This window comes from Meriones unguiculatus, chromosome 17 (genome assembly GCF_030254825.1).
Source record: "Meriones unguiculatus strain TT.TT164.6M chromosome 17, Bangor_MerUng_6.1, whole genome shotgun sequence".
Taxonomy (NCBI): Eukaryota; Metazoa; Chordata; class Mammalia; order Rodentia; family Muridae; genus Meriones; species Meriones unguiculatus.
The window spans coordinates 93,690,294-93,708,599 of record NC_083364.1 but is presented as its reverse complement, the minus strand read 5'-3'; the positions used below and the strand labels follow the sequence as shown (position 1 = coordinate 93,708,599).

The following is an 18,306-nucleotide window of genomic DNA, read 5'->3' as shown; positions in this document are numbered from 1 at the left end:
CTCAACAGGTCAGCCATGAAGGAAACACACGTCTGTGCCACTCTCCACTACAAGTCTAACATGAAAACACGTGATCATACCCTGTGTTGGTGTTGGCTAGGATGTGGTGGAGCTAGACCCTCCCAGCTCCTACGGGGAGAATAACACAGTGTTGACAAGTTACCATCGTAAGCTACACCGCTGGTCCCCAGGGTGGCAGGGGTGAGGTGGTGGGACTCAGGGGTGCCCAGGGGGGAGAATAATGCACTTACATGGCATAATTTGGAGAAAGCAATCACAAATGTATGAAATGTCATATAAAAATCAAGCATTTCATATGATAGAAAATTTTAAAAACAACATGTGTACAGGAGGGGGATCAGGAATTTTAATCTGTGTGTGTGCACGCACACAAACACGTGTACCTGACGTGTCACTGTGTGTGGGGTATGTGCACATGAAGGGCTTCATCTGCCTCTGCCTTTGCACTGCTGAGTTCCAGGGGCCACAGCAACGCCCAGCTTTCCACGCGGGTAGTGGGAGAACAAATTCCGCACTTCCAGCCTATTGTCTCATCTCTGATTTTTATCTTTTCATTGAAACATTTTAAGATTATCTTAAAAGCTGATTTGTAGGTCTTATCTAACTCAAATAACAACTCAAAGTCCTCTAGATAATGGTTACACTGTCCCAAAATAATTGAGTTAATTTAGTTGAGGATTTACTAGAATGGCCCTTATTATTCAAGAGTTTAAGGCAATAAGAGATAGTTAAAACAAAAATGTGTGTGTAAGGACAGTTGAGCATCAAAAAAGAAATAATGAAAAATTAAAGAACATCTAATCTGCAATTAGCCGATTTAATCCTACTTTGGGTCTGTGAGTTATTAAACTACTACATATGGGAATACAGTATCGATAGGACACAGTGCAATAAATGCTGGAAGAGGAAGTCCGTGTGGTCTCACAGCCTGTGGTTATCACCTTTCAGGAATAAGAACTTAATAAGAAGTAGTGAGTCTCGGAAACTGTCAAAGCGGCACCAAGTGTGGATGGAGACACTAATGCAAGCAGTGAAAACCCTGACAACAGAAAGGAGGAAGAAAAGGAAATGCAAAGGCATAAAAGCATCACAGCACACCCCACAAGAAACTGAGAAGGATCGCTAGAACACTGACTTATAATCAAAAGCACCGACTCTTTAAATGAGGGAGCATTTTCTGAAATTGTAAGCATTTCTTATATGGAAGCTAGATATCCTGATTCAAAAATTAAAAATAATAATAATAATAATAATAATAATAATAATTTTTTAAAAAAGCTCTTCTGGCCAGGCAATGGTGCATATTTAATCCCAGCACTCAGGAGGCAGAGGTAGGCAGATCTCTGTGAGTTCTAGGCCAGCCTGGTCTACAGAGTGAGTTCCAGGACAAATCACACACACACGAGAAAAAAACTCTTCTAAAACATTTCTAGCTCACTAGCATGCCCTCAGCATAACTGTCTGTAATTCCTGCCAGTGAATTCAGAAAACTGAAGAGAGAAAGGAGAAATCCCCAATTTCACCAGCCACAGGCATCCTCTATGGCTGGAATGTATCTAATTTTTGCTTCTCCGAGGGAATAGAAACGGTCCTCTTCTGAATGTAACACACGGCATTTGCTTTGAGAGCCTTTCTAAAGCACACTGCTGGGCTTCAAGCCTCTGGATGGAGAGAGAGTACTGCTAGGACCTGAGCCCGAGGCTTGCACATACCAGGCAAGCTGCATAGTTAGCCTGGACTTAGATATTTTCAGTGAGGCAAACACTCCTGTATCTGTGTAAGCAAAACAGAAAACAAATAAACTAAATACCAGGTAATGAAGAACTGGGTAAAAGGTGCTTTTCAAAGTTTGGATAATGTTAAAATTATTAAACCATTGTAGAAGATGTTTGAAAAATCTTCTTTCAGTTGTAGAAAGAAGGGCTAATTACTGAAGGTTAAAAGAACAGATACTGGCCTATGAGTTCCGGTATTTACATGGAGTCCTAAACGTTGGTAAGACTACTTGTAAAGTACCATTTGTAGTGACAAAACCATTGGAACAGATTTTGTCACTTGATTTGCAATGTCTGGCTGTCACAAATACAGATAAATATAAAATATTAAATAAGTTTAAAAAATTTAAATATATAATTAGGAATTTGGTTTCTAGCACATAAATTCTGAACTTGACAATTTAATACAGACAATTTTTAATCATGAGGAATAAAATTTCTAGTGAAATTATTGGCATGATTACAACCTTTGAACCTTACTTATATCAAATAATTCCCAATAGTTTAGAAAACAAGTATCTTAATTTTTTTATAATCTTACAGCCTTTCTGAAAGCTTGAAACTTTAAAATAGTTTTGAAAATTATAACACTAAAAACACTAAGATACAATAGAATAACCCAAGTATACTTGAAAAAGAACCAATAATTATATATCACAAGACTTCCAATATTCCCAAGGAAGGCTAATTTTGACTCAATGATCTAAAGACTAAAGTAGATTGTGAACATATGTAAGACTTTCACTCATATGTTCCTTATAAGTAATCCATAGAAAACAACCCTCTTACCATACATAGGCAGCTTGTCACCACTATCGGAACCAAAGGTCACAAAGGGAGAGGCAGAGGGCGACTCTTCAGTGTAACGAGGCCTCTGACCCATTGCTGAGCTCAACAGCAAACACATATGGTCGCAACACTAAGGGACCGGCCTACCCCTGGTACAGTTCGGTAGTGCTGGGAATCCAAACCAGGGCTTACAGGCTGGCTGCACAATCGGCAACAGAGCTAGGTCTCCAGTTCTTGGTATTTTCAGACAGGCTGTCCCAGTGTAGCTCAGGCTGTCCACCACATGCCAGGGGCTAGGGGATTTTTTAAAATAAGGAATCAGTTACAGAGTGGCTTTCTCCTGCTGCCCCAAGTTTACAGCAGCCCAGTAGCACAACTAAATGAGTGCCCTAAAGAGGCGGGATGGCTAGGAGAATGAAGGGCCACAGGAACCTTTCCATTCCCATTTTTAAAGAATACTACATAGGCCAACAAAATGGCTCAGCAGGAAAAGTTAAGTCACGGGCCTAGGATAACAAAATTATTCATTTTATAAATATTAAGACGATGAGGTTATGGGTCAATGATAAAGAATACTTGCCTTGCATACAAAAGACAGAGAAACAGAGTAGATAAAGTTGTAAAAAAGTTACAGTTTTAGGTCAAAAGACCTACAAAATAGTGTATTGAAATCAATATAAATTTTGCACTAATGAAATATTGAGGGGAAACAGAAAATGGAAAATAATGTTTTAACCCCTGAAAGGTAGCTTCAGGAACAACAATAACCTGCCAGGCAAGATGTGCTGATGGTGTAATGGCGGCACAACTACTACAGAGTAACCAGCTGCTCCCAATTAAGATTTCAGGCTTGCTCTCCAAGAGATAAGTATTCATGTATAACACTTAAACCTGGGTCAAAACACATGCTGAAGAACTCTTAGACCCTGGGAAGGGGAACTTAAGATAGCCGCTTAGCTGGACTGCAGTATCAAGACACTCCCTAATCATCTATGTTTACACCCACAGACAAAGGCTACTCCCAGCCTTAAACAGAAATGCCTCTCCTTGCAGTGAATCAGCAAATGCAAGAATGCAAGACTACACAAAATGCTGAGAATAAAGAATGGTTGAGGGCTCAAACCTAGATAAGACATTCACAGCACCCCCTAAAGGCTGGGAGAACACTGAGGAGAGGGGACAGAAGACTGTAAGGGCCAGAGGGTAAGGAGAGTGGCAATATAAGAGGCAGAGACAGGGACAGTGGCTGTGCTATACCATCTTCTAAGCAAGACACGGCCACGCCAACCCTGAACTCACAGCAGCAATGTGCACTGGCACAGAAGTCGAGCCCTCCCAACAGCCCGTTAGGGAAGGGAAAGGGGCTCAGAGGACCCTAACATCTACTCCCGATGTTTCAGCAAACAACAGATTCGGGGACAGGGTGAGGCATGGTACCCAGGTGTGTAGTGATGGTAAGCTCAGGCTCTGATGGCTTGTTCTAAATTCAAGGTCACATAGACAGCCGGATAAAATTCTGTGAGACAATAAATAAAACCAAAACTAATAAACAGGGAAGATATTTCTAGTGAGGAGAAGAACAGTAGGGAAACAGAAGGGGAAAGGTAGGACCCAGAACACACAGTGTTCATGTATGAAACTGTAAAGAATAAACAAATAAAAACCTTGAAAGAAAAGCCCTAATCTTTGGGAGAAAGTCTGCAACGACTGTACAGTGTTTGAGACACATATCAAATCCCACTCTGTGGTGGCTATTTGAGCAGATGGACAAAGAGCAGAATGTCACCCCATAAAATTATACATACAGGCAGAAGGCATACAAAGCTCTTTAGAAACACAGAGAAAAGAGATTGAAAGTCAGACAATAAACAGACAAAGGAACTGACAACTTCCAAACATATAGCAACCTGATCAATGCTGTATTGTCATGTGGCTTCTATATGTGTTGCAAGGCACACACAGCAGACTACAAATGGAGACTTAATTAAAAGGAGCGAGAGTGAGAAGATTTAGAGACATGTGTCTGAAACACCAGTGAATACTGATGTCTCCTTCTCAAAAGGAACAGGCATTTCACCCAGAAAGCATGCATGTTGGGGGGGAGGGGGGAGAGTCTATGGGAAGCAAGAAGGAGACAGGAAGGACCAGTGTCCAGCAATCACTGTCATGCCCAGCTGTCAGCATGTCACTTGGCAACACTCACTGGCATCTTTCTTCCAGCTTAACCCCCACTAAGAATTGCCCAGGGGGTCTTGTCCTAAAGCACTTCCATAAGCTGATTTCAACTTCATTTCTTCCAAATGACCCTTATTCTAATATTTGAAAACGAGAGCTCACTAGGGAACAGAACACAGCTGCAACAGAAAGGTGACAAATGAGGGACGGTAAAAAAGAGACAGTTTCTGTTCAAGAGAAAAATGACTGATGGTCCCTACTTTGGAGCTCTTACTATCACTTCTGAATCACTTACTACTGTAAAGCAACATTCAAAAAGCACTATCTATACTTTGCCTGCATTTTGTTTTTTGAAAAATCAGACCAGCAACCAAGCCTGGAGTTACGGCTTAGCTGCAACCTGGGAGACCAGTAAGTGAAAGGTTTTAGAGTCTATTCAGTCACTACACAGAAAGGACCATGTGTGCAAGGTAACGCTATGGCATTCAAACTCCAACACCTCCTACCAGATCCTTTGGCTTATTTCAAAAAGTGTGCCAGATGCAACATGGACACAATATATAGGTTGATGGAGGCATAGTAAAAGGAAATGAAACATGACAGCACTGCTCTTTAAAAAAATAATAGGGGGTGAGGTGCCCCCATGATTAAGAACACATACAGCTCTTGCAGAGTACCTGAGTTCAGCCCCCAACACTCATATCAAGTGGCTTGTAAAAGCCTACACTCCAGCTTCAGGGGATCTGATGACTCTGGCTTCCCTGGGAACCCATGCACAGACACACATACATAAAAATAAATCTTTAAAAAAAATGAGTGAATAATTATAAAACATTCTACAACTCAACAGTCACTGGAATTACACCGAGTATATGCAATGAATATGTAATAGATACATAATGGAGAAGTTTGCAAACATTGCACATAGCTGACTTTTCACCGATGAGGTACCACTATGAGAAGCAATGACAATTTGATTCTCTAGCCCAGTACACCCAACTCTAATGCCAATTAGAACTCATGGGAAATTCAGTGGGGATTCTCTGTGATCTCGTAAGGCTTTTCCTAGGGTTGAGCACTTGTTTCATCAAGGCACAGGAAATGTCAAAGATACAACCTGCCCACTGATGCTGTGCCACCTGCTACAGCTGAAGATTACTTCCCCATGCTTATGAATGGGCCAACTCCAAGAGGGCGGTCCCACCTATACGCGACATCAGCAAAAGCCACCATTTACCACGGATGAAAGCAAAGGACAATGCAGTCACTAACAAAACCAACTGCGTTCTGCTAATGGACATAAAGGACCTTTATTACTCGGTTTATCACTACTTGAGAGGTGTAGATCTAAAAGAGTTCAAAGCATCAGCATCACTAAAATACAACAACAACAAAAAAAAAAACAGATTACCTTAGCAGGCAACAGACACACATTCCAGTATTTCATTTCACTTTTACCTGATCAACAAACACAACGATCAATTTAGAGCTGAGAAAATGGGAGAAGCTGAAGCTCAGCTGCCAGTCAGTTCCACCAGGGACTGTGTTCTTTTCTTTAAGTTGATCCACTGAAGCACAGAAAATCTAGACTTTTCTGATGTAAATAATAATAATAATAAAATAAATCACAAAGCCAGTGTGACTTAAAATAAAAAAGGAGAAAAAAACCCTCAGATTTTTTTCAATTCATACTTTGTAAGAAAGGTTCAAACTTGGTAACACTTTGTATAAGCTAATTTTATATTTATGTAAAAATGTTTAAATGTAATTTTTTTTGTTTGTTTTTTGAGACAGGGTTTCTCTATGTAGCCTTGGCTGTCCTGGACTCTCTTTATAGACCAGGCTGGCCTCGAACTCACAGAAGTCCACCTGCTTTGGTCTCCCAAGTGCTGGGATTACGGGTGTGTGCCACCATGCATGGCTGACTGTATTTAAATTCACTCTTGCAAAGCTTATTCAAATTACTAAGCTTCAAGATTCCAAGACTGAAAGAAAAGTTCATTTACACGACACTCAACACCATCACTCAAAACCATTCCTGTAAATGTGGGCACTGGAAAACAAACCCTTTCGTTCCTTCTCTGACTGAGCTTTTCTTACACGGTTGAGAGTTAAAACAATCTTTACCAAGTTTTTGTCTGAGGGAAAGTTTACTTAGGAATCTGGTCTACTTACTGAAAGTTGCTTTTGCTTGAAAAACTTGCCACAAAGGAACAAATTAAGGCCACAAAAATCAGTAAGTAGAGATTTCTGATATTAAGGAAAGCCCCCTCTCACTGCTGGAAGAGCCAATTATGACAACTGCTAAGAAAAACAACCTGATAGCTATGTATTAAAAGTAGAAAATTTATTGTACTCAATAATTTATCACCCATTAATCTGCTTGGGAAAAAAATCCAAAGCTAAAGGATGCATGTCAACTCACAGTCACCATGACATCATTTTAAAATTACATTATTTTATCTATTATTTGTGCCTGTACACACACACTTGTGCATGGGCTTCGGACACGTGTGGGAGTCAGAGTGCAGGTGTCAGTTCCTGGCATCTAGTTTGTAGGTCCCGAGGTTGAAGTCAGGCCCTCCTGCTTGGAGGGAGGCACCTTTATCCACGGGGCCATCGCCAGCTGTGGAGGCAGACATACTGGCACACACCTATAACTCAGCACTTGGGAGATAAAGGCAGAACTGAGAGTTCAAGGGCTACACAACAAAATCTTGTACCAAAACCAGAAACAGTGAAAGTAAGAATCTTCTTGTGTGTTCAACAGTACAGAATAGACTATGACAGTCAAATAATCAAAGACCACTAAAAGTGTTCACCAAGAGCAAACTTTTATGTGGTGTTTTATTTTAGAAAACAAAAGTAAAACATTAATAAAAGTTGGGTAGGTTATAAATATCCAAAACTATCCAAAGCTTGAACATAATCCAGTTATTACTTTCATGTGCATTAGCTCAAACAAGAGAACCCTGTGGACCTGCCTAAGCTCAGGGGGATAAGGCAATGTCTTTCACAGAAAAGTATGGACTCTCTTCACAGAACAAAGGGCAACAAGTAGATATAGACTAGAAACACTGCACACATACATCTGAGAGCAACATTCTGGCTTAAAAAAGAAAAGAAGCACAAGACTAACCCACAAGAGAGAAGGGGCTGGAATACAATGCAGTGAGGTAGAGCATGCTAGCCTATGTGTGCCCTGATTTTAGCCCTAGGTATCAGCATCAATCAGGTATGTTAATAATCCAAACAGCCCCAGGTGTAGGGCAGTGCAGTGTAGGCAGAGGCAGGAGCATCTCTGAGTTCATGGCTTTGTAGCAAGACCCTGTCTCAAAGAAGAAGTGGGGGGGGGGGGTGTGTGGAGGTAAGACAAAAGAATGTAAGATTCTTTTATTTATTTTGGTTTTCAGAGATTAAAGGTGTGTGCCACAATGCCCAGCCCACAAGATTCCTTATCAGTCAAGGAAGGCATCCCAAAGGAAGCCACCAACCCCCTGCTTCAGAGAGAGGTGAGATAAGATTTCTCCAGGAGGTTATACTCAAGATCCTCCTGCCTTACCCTCCCAGGAATGGGAGGACAAGCACATGTCAACAAGCCAGTTTCTTCTCTAGAAACTCCAGAGAACCAAAGCTATAAAAATCACTCCCATTTTATTACTCTCAGAAAATCCAGTAAAATCACTCAAAAATAGTCACCAAACACCATTTAGAAAACAGCTGATTTTTAGGGCTTACAAGATAATTCACCCATAATTAAAGAATTACATACTGTTGAAATTATTTATATACAGTTGAAATTAAGCTTTATATTGAGAACATATGGAATCCTATTTTTCATCTCCCTTCAAAGACTATAAGAGGCAACATACAGAAATCTTGCAAAAAAGGGGGGGGGGAATTTCTGATGACTATTTAAAGGAAACAGAACTGGATAGAGACTGTTGCAGATATACCATCTGTTTCCATTTCAATAAAGTGGCTAACACTTGAATCCATACTATAGTGTAACCTAAGGATGCTGCTGCAGGAGGAATCCCACCTTTGGGGTGGCACTGGCAGCAGTGACAGCAGGAGCTATCCTCAGAGGCACACTCTCCACGCCGCAGCAGGAAGAATGAACTGAGCTACCTCAGGCAGCACAGTCCGATGACAATGGCAGCAGTTTAACATAATCAGAGACAAAGCTTTCCAGCTCCAGTTCTCACAGGCTGCGGGCCCCATGTCTGCTGCTTAGATTCTTTCTAAGCTTCAGATACTTCGTCTATAAAATGCTGGTATTAAACAGAAGTGGTTCTAAACCCAGAGGGTTATCCTGATCCTGACAGACTCTTCTGACTAAACTTTAGCCAGGCCCCTTTGAGCCTTCTCAACTATGCCCACCTCTCTATAGCTCTGTGTGGCTGGCTGTCCTGGAACTCACGATGTAACAGAGGCCTCAAAGTCACGGTGATTCACTTGCCTCTGCCTCTTGAGTGCCTGCTGGGAGTAAAGGCATGAACAAGTACACCTGGCTAATATGAATTTGAACAGAAGTAAAACTCCTGGACCACTACTTTACTCAAAGTAAAAAGCTCCAGCTGTCAGCTTTTGTTGTAAAAGTTATCACCCTGCAATAGTAACAAAACGCTCAAACTGACAAATTTCAGCTTTAATCAGTTACTCTGTTTCTCACATGAAGGTTTATCAAGACTGTAAAGGTCCAAAGAAAGGCCATATTTAGGACAGGAAGAGACTAATGCTGGCCTCGAGTGCTTCGGTGGAGCAGGGCAAAGCAGATGGGCAGCAGGGTAGAACAGAGGGAGGAATAAAGCACCCAAAGGTGCTGTGCAGCTTCGAGGTAGGCCTCACTGCGATCCCGTGGGGTGAGGAAGCCACTCAGAGACTGAACAGAAGGCAGGAGCACACCTGCATAAGAACGGTGCAGGCCGTTGGTGCTGCGGCCATCAACAAGATGTCTCCTTTCCACTAAGTGAGCTCCCACCCACACGTGGCTGAGTGACTTGTAAAACTCAGTGGCCTCATACAAAAGAAGACAGGCTGGGAGGAGGGGGGACTTTTGAGAAGGGTTCCTATGGGAGGGAGGGAAGGAAGTAGAAGTCAAAATGACTAAAATTCATTGTAAAAATGTATGAAACTGCCAAACAACAGCAATAAAAATAACTAAATAAATAAACTAAAGCATGCTCCTTCTTAGGGCAGTGCAAAGGCTGGACCTGGGAAGGCGGTAGCTTCAAAGTTCCATTGATACACACTGAACAATTATGCAGACAGTGCCCATTTTCAACAGCAAAAAAATCTATCAGAAAAGAAAACAAACAAGCATAGACAGAAACACATCAAGAAAATATGTTCAAAATTCCTATGTCAACCTTTGAAGGTATAAACTACTGGACAAACACTACAGACAAGACTGCAGAAGCAGCCTCAGAGAGCATTTTCCCTTGAGGAGCCATGCCCAGCAGCTTCCCTGCCTCCCTTCCCGTCCCAGGAGAGTCTCTATAAGGTTTTCTCTATTGTGATTTCTGCATGCTCTCAATGTGGATTCACTGTGACCTGCTGCTCACTGACTCTCATATAAGACTATTATTCCCTTGAGAGCAAGGATATGTCTTGGGATTCCCAGCATCTGTCACACGGCTGGGCTATCCACTCAGAAGCTGTGTATGAATGAAGTCCTGAGTGAGCCATGTGATCACCACTTTATCTCAGTCACTAAACCCTCACCTATACAAACTCAGAACTAAGCAAGGGTTTTTTCCTACTTGGATTCCTCCATAATAAGATCTATAAATGTTTCAGAACCAGTCTTCATTCCTTGAAGCAATAATTAAAGAAATTATTTTTCAACACACTTTAATACCAAATTTGTTGCAAGGAATACAACAGAAATGACCTATTAGCTCCTAAACTTTGTATGTAAGATCATCCATGTAATTTTCACAGCATTTACCCAATGTTCTGAGAAAAATACATAAAATACAGTACAATTACTAGGATTAAACTTGTGCCTTTTCAAGAAAATAAGAAAGCATTAACATTCTAACACCCAGGATTGTTTTTGTTTTTGAGAAACTAGGTAGCAAATTCCATGAACATACTGTTATAGAATCAACACTCAGAAGGTTTGGGAGGCTCCTCTTTATCTGTACATAATACCACACACTAGTCTCAAAAATGGTCTTCATTTATTTGACCTGAAAAGCAAGCAAATTCAGCTTAACATCAGAGGCTGCCTGTTTGTTTTATGTTCCTTGCAGCAAAGCAGGCTATTACTGACTTTTAAGGACCTTTAAAAAAACGAAGTGTCCATCATAGGATGCCGGGTTTTTTTTCAACTTGTATGATAAAATCAGAGTCATTTTTAAACACCCAGAAGCCACAAGCAACTGTCCCACTTATGTATTCTGAATGCTGTTTCTGTGTCATCTCATTTGTTCCTAAATGTTTATTCATTTCTAGATATAACAAAATCTAATCATGAACAAGGAAAAAAAACAATATTGACAACGACAACAAAAAACTCCCTTGTGAACAGAGGAGCCCCGCCCCTGAAAAGCCACCAGCTCAGATCCTTACATCTTCAAATTCTACAGACTAGAAATGACAAACCTACATGTATCAGGTTGTCTTACTGTGTAATAAGCTCATGGCTACATGTACCTCATAATGCCGAACACTGCTAGAATAAGGCCTGTGAGCTTCAGCCCAACTGAAAGGAACCAAATGTCTGCAAAATGCACACAAAGTACAACCAAACCGTGTCCAATATTCCACTGTGCTAGCCAATGGCAAACAGAGCACCATCAATAGCACATAAGAGAAATCCAGGGCCAGCAGGGTCTCAGATCTGCTTAGATCAGTTCTGGTTCTCAAATGTATGCCAGAGAACATGAACAATCTAGTTCTGACTATTAAGTAGCTAGTCTTTCCCAGTTAGAGTGTCCTCTTGAAATTTAAGATTAAAGGGATGGACAGAGGAGAGGTAGAACCAAACAAATGCTGGGCACAAGATGGCTAGACAACGGGCAAACTGGTTCAGACTGCCCAGTCACGGCGAAATGTGCCACTGTAAACAGTAACTCAAGCCTGAAAGTGAGAGGCCAGAAGGATATACAGGCGAGCTCTTAGCACACATAGTTCAATTACCTTGCTATTAACTTAGCCATATCCAGACGCATCGCTAAAAACTAAAAAAAGAATAGCAGGCTTTTAAAGCATTCCAACCAAAGACCACAAATTCAAAACATTTATTAGAACATATACCAGGAAACCAGAGAATGCAATATACATTTCTAGTGTCAAAAACAGACAACTGAGATGCTAACACCTTGCTTTTTATATAGCACTCATGTGTGAAAAGCTTAAATTTGTTTTACAATTTTTAAAATCTATTTATAGCAATTCTAACAACACCCTGTGAAATAGGTAGAATGTAAATATCCTTACTTCTGCTTAGCTACTGATTTATTTAATCACGTTGCTGGTTAAATTCTAGCCAGCATCAGCCCAGTATCTCAAGCTTCCACAGACGAAGGTCTCCAATTACCCTCCGAAGTGCAACAAGTAAGACAAGGCGAACTCTGGATTTCCATGCTCAAGGAGGAGTGACTAGAGCAAACTGGCTTCAGGTTAGAAATAAACCATATAAAACAGGCCAAGGAGTCTACTTTTCTTTAGAAGCAGACTGAGAAGCAGTTATGAAATTTTAGACAGTGAAATTTACTTCCCACACTCACCAACAGGAACTGACACCTTTATCCTTCAATGGACCGAAGGAATTCAGTGTAGAGTATGAGGCTAAAGGATACAGAAAAAAAAAAAAAAAAAAACCTGGCCTGGGAAACCAATAAGTTTAGAAACAAAGAGAGAGGCAACCAATACTTGAAGATCTCAGATACTTTTTTCCCCCTAAACTTTAACTCAAAAGAAGAATTAGTCTGTCACGTGGATGGCTAGGATAAGTGATAAACTTTTAAGTGTCTTCTGTTATGAGGAAACTTTAAAAGCTGGTATACTATTACAGTGCTGAGAGGCACCTCCTAAATATACCCAGTACATCTAACTCATCTGTAAAGCAGCTCTTGGTGAGATAATTCTTTCTTCCCCTCAAAAAAAAAAAAAAAAAACCAGATAAATCACAGCCATGAGCACAGGACACTAAACCTGAACTTGCTCAGAAATCTCCAAGCAGGTAAGAGCTTTGCAAATGTGGTCATGTTGAAGAGACAGGAGAACACTGACTACACACAAGCATCTCGTGAAAACTGGAGCTCCTTTCTTCAGAGGTGCTCTTCACTGTTTAGCACCTGACCTGTGTCACAGAGCTCCACCTGCCCTTGCTGCAGAGTGCTGGCATCTACAGCGAGCCGCCACTTCCAGCTCATTTCTTAGTTTTAAACTCATAAAACACATATTATGTGCTGTGATTTTTCTGTTGTTCACAAGTTCAGCTGGTACTGTCTCTGTTCTGCCGAGTCACTACAATTAAGCCTAATTTAAAAGAAATGTTCATTTTCGATCTTCAACCTCCAAACCAATAATCCTGAGATAATAAAAGAAAATTTTAAAATACCCTAGGGAAACTTTCTACCTCAATCCTGGCTGTAAGTAAAGCTTAGTAAATATTTAAATATAACTGAGCTATTGTATCTCTAGGTGAAACAAAAATTTTAAGGTATTACTTGACTTTGATATTCTCATAAATTATACCATTCCATACTTGAAAAAAATTTATTCTTCATATCTTGCTAAGAATTAAGTCATGAGACATCAATACCTGTCTTTTTAATAGAATTGATTCTCTGATATGTGACATCAAGACCAACCAATTCCAGATGATGCTAATCTAAAGGCAATGAATGGGTGACTAAACAAAATCCCCAGTTCCAGTTCCATTGGAGATGTCAATGAGGCCCCAGAGGTTCCCCAACACCATACAGGATCTTCTTAGTCATACTCTTGCCTGTTTTGGTTTGAATGAAGAAAGTTCCCACTGACTCAGGTATTTGAACACTTGGTTCCCAGATGTGGTGCTGTTTGGGGAGGTCTGGGTGCCACAGACCTCCAGCCTTGCTGGAGGAATTACGAGTGCTTATAGTGTCACCTCACTTCCTATTTGTTCTCTCTGCTTTCTGTTTGCAGCTGAAGATGTGGCTCTCAGGCTCCTGCTCTTGCTGCTATATCTGCCGCTTGCTGCCATGCTTCCTGACCACGAAAGACTCTTTTTTTCATCTTAGACTCTTAACCCTCTACAACCACAGACAAAATAAACTCTTTGTTCCATCAATTGCTTTTGTTTACAGTGCCTTACCACAGCAACACAGAACTAATTCTACTGTCCATCAGAATTAGAGGGTCAGACCCTACAGCTGAAGATAACACATACCTTGCTCTATGACTTAGAGAAAACAAGTTGGAACAGAGCTGAAACTTCGTCCCTGTTGTCCAGCTTTCAAAGTTCCAGAAGGTGCTTTGCAGGCTGCTGCAGGAGAAAATGCACCACTGGTCTTATCTATCTGTGAACCCTATGAACCAAAAACAACCCCCCTGGGCAAGCTGTTCTCACCTGTGTAATAATGGCACAAGTACTGCAGAGTTAACCAAGTGCTCTCAGGTCTGACTAGGTTCCAATCGAAAGCTCCAAACCCAGATCACACTGATAAATGTGGTTAAGTCAGTAAATCACAAAACAAAACAAATAGACATGAATGTGGGAAAGACATTTATAGAGAAGCAGGGGTAGGTAGGGATCATAGGATGGGAGAGAGTGGAGGGTGAGAGTACTCAGTATACATTAAGTACCTGTATGAAACTGTCAAATAACAAATTTAAATAATAATAATAATAATAGGACAAGTTAGACTCTGGAATGATAGGAGACATTTAACAAGCAAGTTTAACGTCTGTCCTGTGAGTACACCTTCATAATGGAGGCTTTTCTCAAAGGAGTGTTATGTCAGATTAGGTAAGCAGTATAAAGGAAACAAAGTTGTCACATTTCTTTAAGATCCTTTAAGACCATATCAGTTATCAGCACCCAAGCACTGGTTCAGGTGAAACTCTGTAACACAGCAGAGGAAATGAAAATAAAACCTGGAAGGAAAAACACAACCTAAAGCAGGGTTCACACTGGCCTCTAGCAGATGCTACAGGTAACTGTATGCAACCCCTCCCACCTCCTCTCTTTGAGGTGACTGTCTTACTTATGGGCATCTGCTTCAACAGCAAGCACACATCATTTAAGCAGCCATCTGCACACATTCCTAACGGGCTTCACAAAGTGGATGTTTACAGTAGACAGCAACTACAAAGAAGACACAGGAACTCACAGAACTGCAAAATTAAAAACTGCTTGGCAAGTAGCCTGAGTCTACACCGGGTATTTCAAAGCATTTGAAGGTGCATTAAAGTATGAGTTACTCAGCTAACTCAGTTAGCAGTTTAGTTAGTGTATCATCTATTGTGACCAGACCTCTTTGTAAAACAGATACAGAAGGGACCTTTTAGCATTGTACTCTTAAGGAATCTACCTCATGCCTTATTGGGGACAACTACATTTTAGATTTAAGCTGACAAAAATGTTTCATTCACCTCAACAGGGTGAATTTCCAGCACTGTAAAGGGACAGACAACAAGCCATGTTTCTGAAATTGGAAATAAAGATGGTTAGTGATGCAAAAGAGCAAGGCATGGCAAACTAGTACAATGGTGTGCTTATAAAAAATAAAATGACCACTTCCTAGCTAAAAAATTCTGCAGCCTACAATAAACAGGGCTCTCCTGCCACAGACAAGTTCAGACGGGTGAGTTGACTGAATGACTCATGTGGAGACTATCTAGTGTACCAGTCAAAAAAGATGGCCTCACAATAAAAAAAACAGAGTCTAATGGAGACTGACCAGGAGCTGACTCCTCATGCTAAGAATCACGTGGGTACCTTATTCTCAACTCCAGCTCCTACTTTGCAACCTCTAGTTATTTCCTTTCTGACCATGAAAAAGGGTATGACTTTTTGATGAGGTGAATGGTTCATATAGAGAAAAAGGCAGAAGAGGAAAGTTAAAATTAATCTTAACAACAGTTGTTGATAAAGGCCAGTGGGAGGCAGAGCCAAAAAGATTTCTGTGAGTTCTAGGCCAGCCTGGTCTACATACCTCCCCTATCAGTGGACTTGGGGAGGGGCATGCATGGAGAAGGGGAAGGGAGGGTGGAATTGGGAGGGGAGAAGGGAGGGGCTTATGGGGGATACCAAGTGAATAAAGTATAATTAATAAAAGTTAAAAAAATTTAGGTAAAAATTATTGACAAAGTGTAAAATTAAATGATCACAATGATCATAAATGCAGAGAATGTTCAAACGCTATATGAAGAAAAAAAGAGCTAATGAAAGTATATAATAAAGACTTCATAGATGCTCTAAGTAGCTAGAGAGAGAGGCTTTACCATACTTGTACTCATTTCCCGATCTTCTATAATGAGTAAAGCTTTACAGAAAATGAAGGACAGAGGGAAGCAAGCACACACACGCACACATAAAAATGCAAGCATCCACACAAATTTTTGTCATGCCAAACATCTATATATAAGATAAATATTTATTAACAGGAACTACTCTATAAAAGTGTCCCAAGCTAAGCCACAACAGGTACCAACCATGAAAATATTACTTCCTCGCTCTTAGCAGGACTCTTTGTCTTATTCAACAAACACTTATTACACGGCTACCATACATTGGAGCCACTGTCTGTAGACACCCAAAAGTAGTAATAAAGATATAATTGGTCAGCTGGAGGGAAGGCGCAGTGGTTAGGACTGAGTTCTGGTCTTGCACAGGACCTAGGCTTGGTTTCTAGTACCAATGTTGGGTGGACCACAGTCACCTGTAACCCTGGGACCAAGAGACAACTGTGACCTCTGCCACCTGTACTTGTGCTAATGCACACGCATAAAAGTGCATGCATGTACAAAGTTAAAAATACTAATAACTAATTTTCAAAGGCGTAACTAGCAATGTTCTCCCTCACAGTGCTAGACAAAGTAGGCTGAGGGCCACAAAGCCACAGATCCTCTTAGCCACCCATCAGAATTCTTTTCGAAAGGTCACACCTCCAAGTATGCACCACAGCAGACAGTGCTATTGTGAACGTTTGCTGTCCCTTGTTTCTCAGATGCTACCAGCACATTCCTACAGAAGTTAAATTCCTGTCTGTGGGCACATGTGTGACCATGTGATTTGCTTTGAGCTCAGGAAGTGTGAACAGAAAGGCACAAAAAGCATCGAGAGCCAATTAGAAGTCTTGTCATGGCTCTTTTCCCTCTCATGTGCTCTAGAGTGGTGTCCACTGAAGGCACTGGCACAAGAAAGAAGCTTTGTATTGTAAGCTGGAGAGTTGAGGGTGGGTGCTACAGAACAGCTTAGCAACAGCCAACTCAAAACAATGTGTGCAAGGTAGATGAAGAGCCACAGGTCCCCAAAGAACGGATCACAAACTTCAGTTTGCTTGTTCTCTACAAGTCTGGGAAGGGCCTTTTGCTGAACTCTGGGCATTTGGAATCCTCAGTCAAGCCATAAGCATGAATGAAACTCAAAGAAAACCCTGCAGGCACGGCATCAAGGGAAACCCTCTAGAGTAGTACAGAAGCACTGCACTTTCCCACTGCTGTGACAACATTCCACAAGAGCAACCTCAGGCAGAAGTGTTCACACTGAATCAGCTTGGGGGTGCTTACTGCACACTGACATGCATTTCATATAAACAATAACCAAAACTTAAAATATCAAAATTCACTTGGGACTGATTCCAGACTATTACTTGGCGACGGCAGCAGCCTTGTGCAGGAGTAAAGATGCTGTAACACTGAAGTCACGGTGTAGGCAGTTTAATAAAAACAAAACAACACACATGATGTGAAAAGACACGTGCACACAGCGCAAGGATAGCATGTTTAGACACACAAAGAACAAAGTAGCCACATATCTAGCTAATAGGCTATGCAGATGCATTGGCCTTCAGGAAGCATTCTAAAATTAGTAAAAATAACATGATACAATCTCATAAGCTCCCTAATTATAAGATAAAACTCTAGGCTGCAATTTAGAAGTAAAGAAAGCATAATCTTGAGTGGGAAATATTTAAATTATGCCATGTTCATGCTTGTCCCTTTGAGTTAAAAAAAAAATGTCAGGAACAACATTACCAATGGATTTATTTATTTGAGTTTGAATTTACTGAAAGATGCAGAAATAATTATTTTTCTTTTTTTAATTAAATTTTTATTTATATTAATTACAGTTTTTTCACTTTGTATCCCGGCTGTAGCCCCCTCCCTCATTCTCTCCTAATTCCACCCTCCCTTTCTCATCTCTTCCCATTCCCCTCTCCAAGTCCACTGATAGGGGAGGTGCTCCTCCCTTTCCATCTGACCCTAGCTTATAAGGTCTCATCAGGATTGGCTGCACTGGGGGAGCAGCCTTACCAACGGATTTATAAAACAAAGGATTGACGGGAGGCAAATTCAAATGCTTTCTCTCTTATATCCTTAG

General features: G+C 40.8%; 1 protein-coding gene across 10 annotated transcripts in view; it reads right to left on the bottom strand.

Moving 5' to 3' along the window:
* Itsn1 (intersectin 1) overlaps window positions 1–18,306 on the bottom strand; it is a 182,394-nt gene that overhangs the window by 140,201 nt on the left and 23,887 nt on the right. The window lies entirely within an intron of this gene.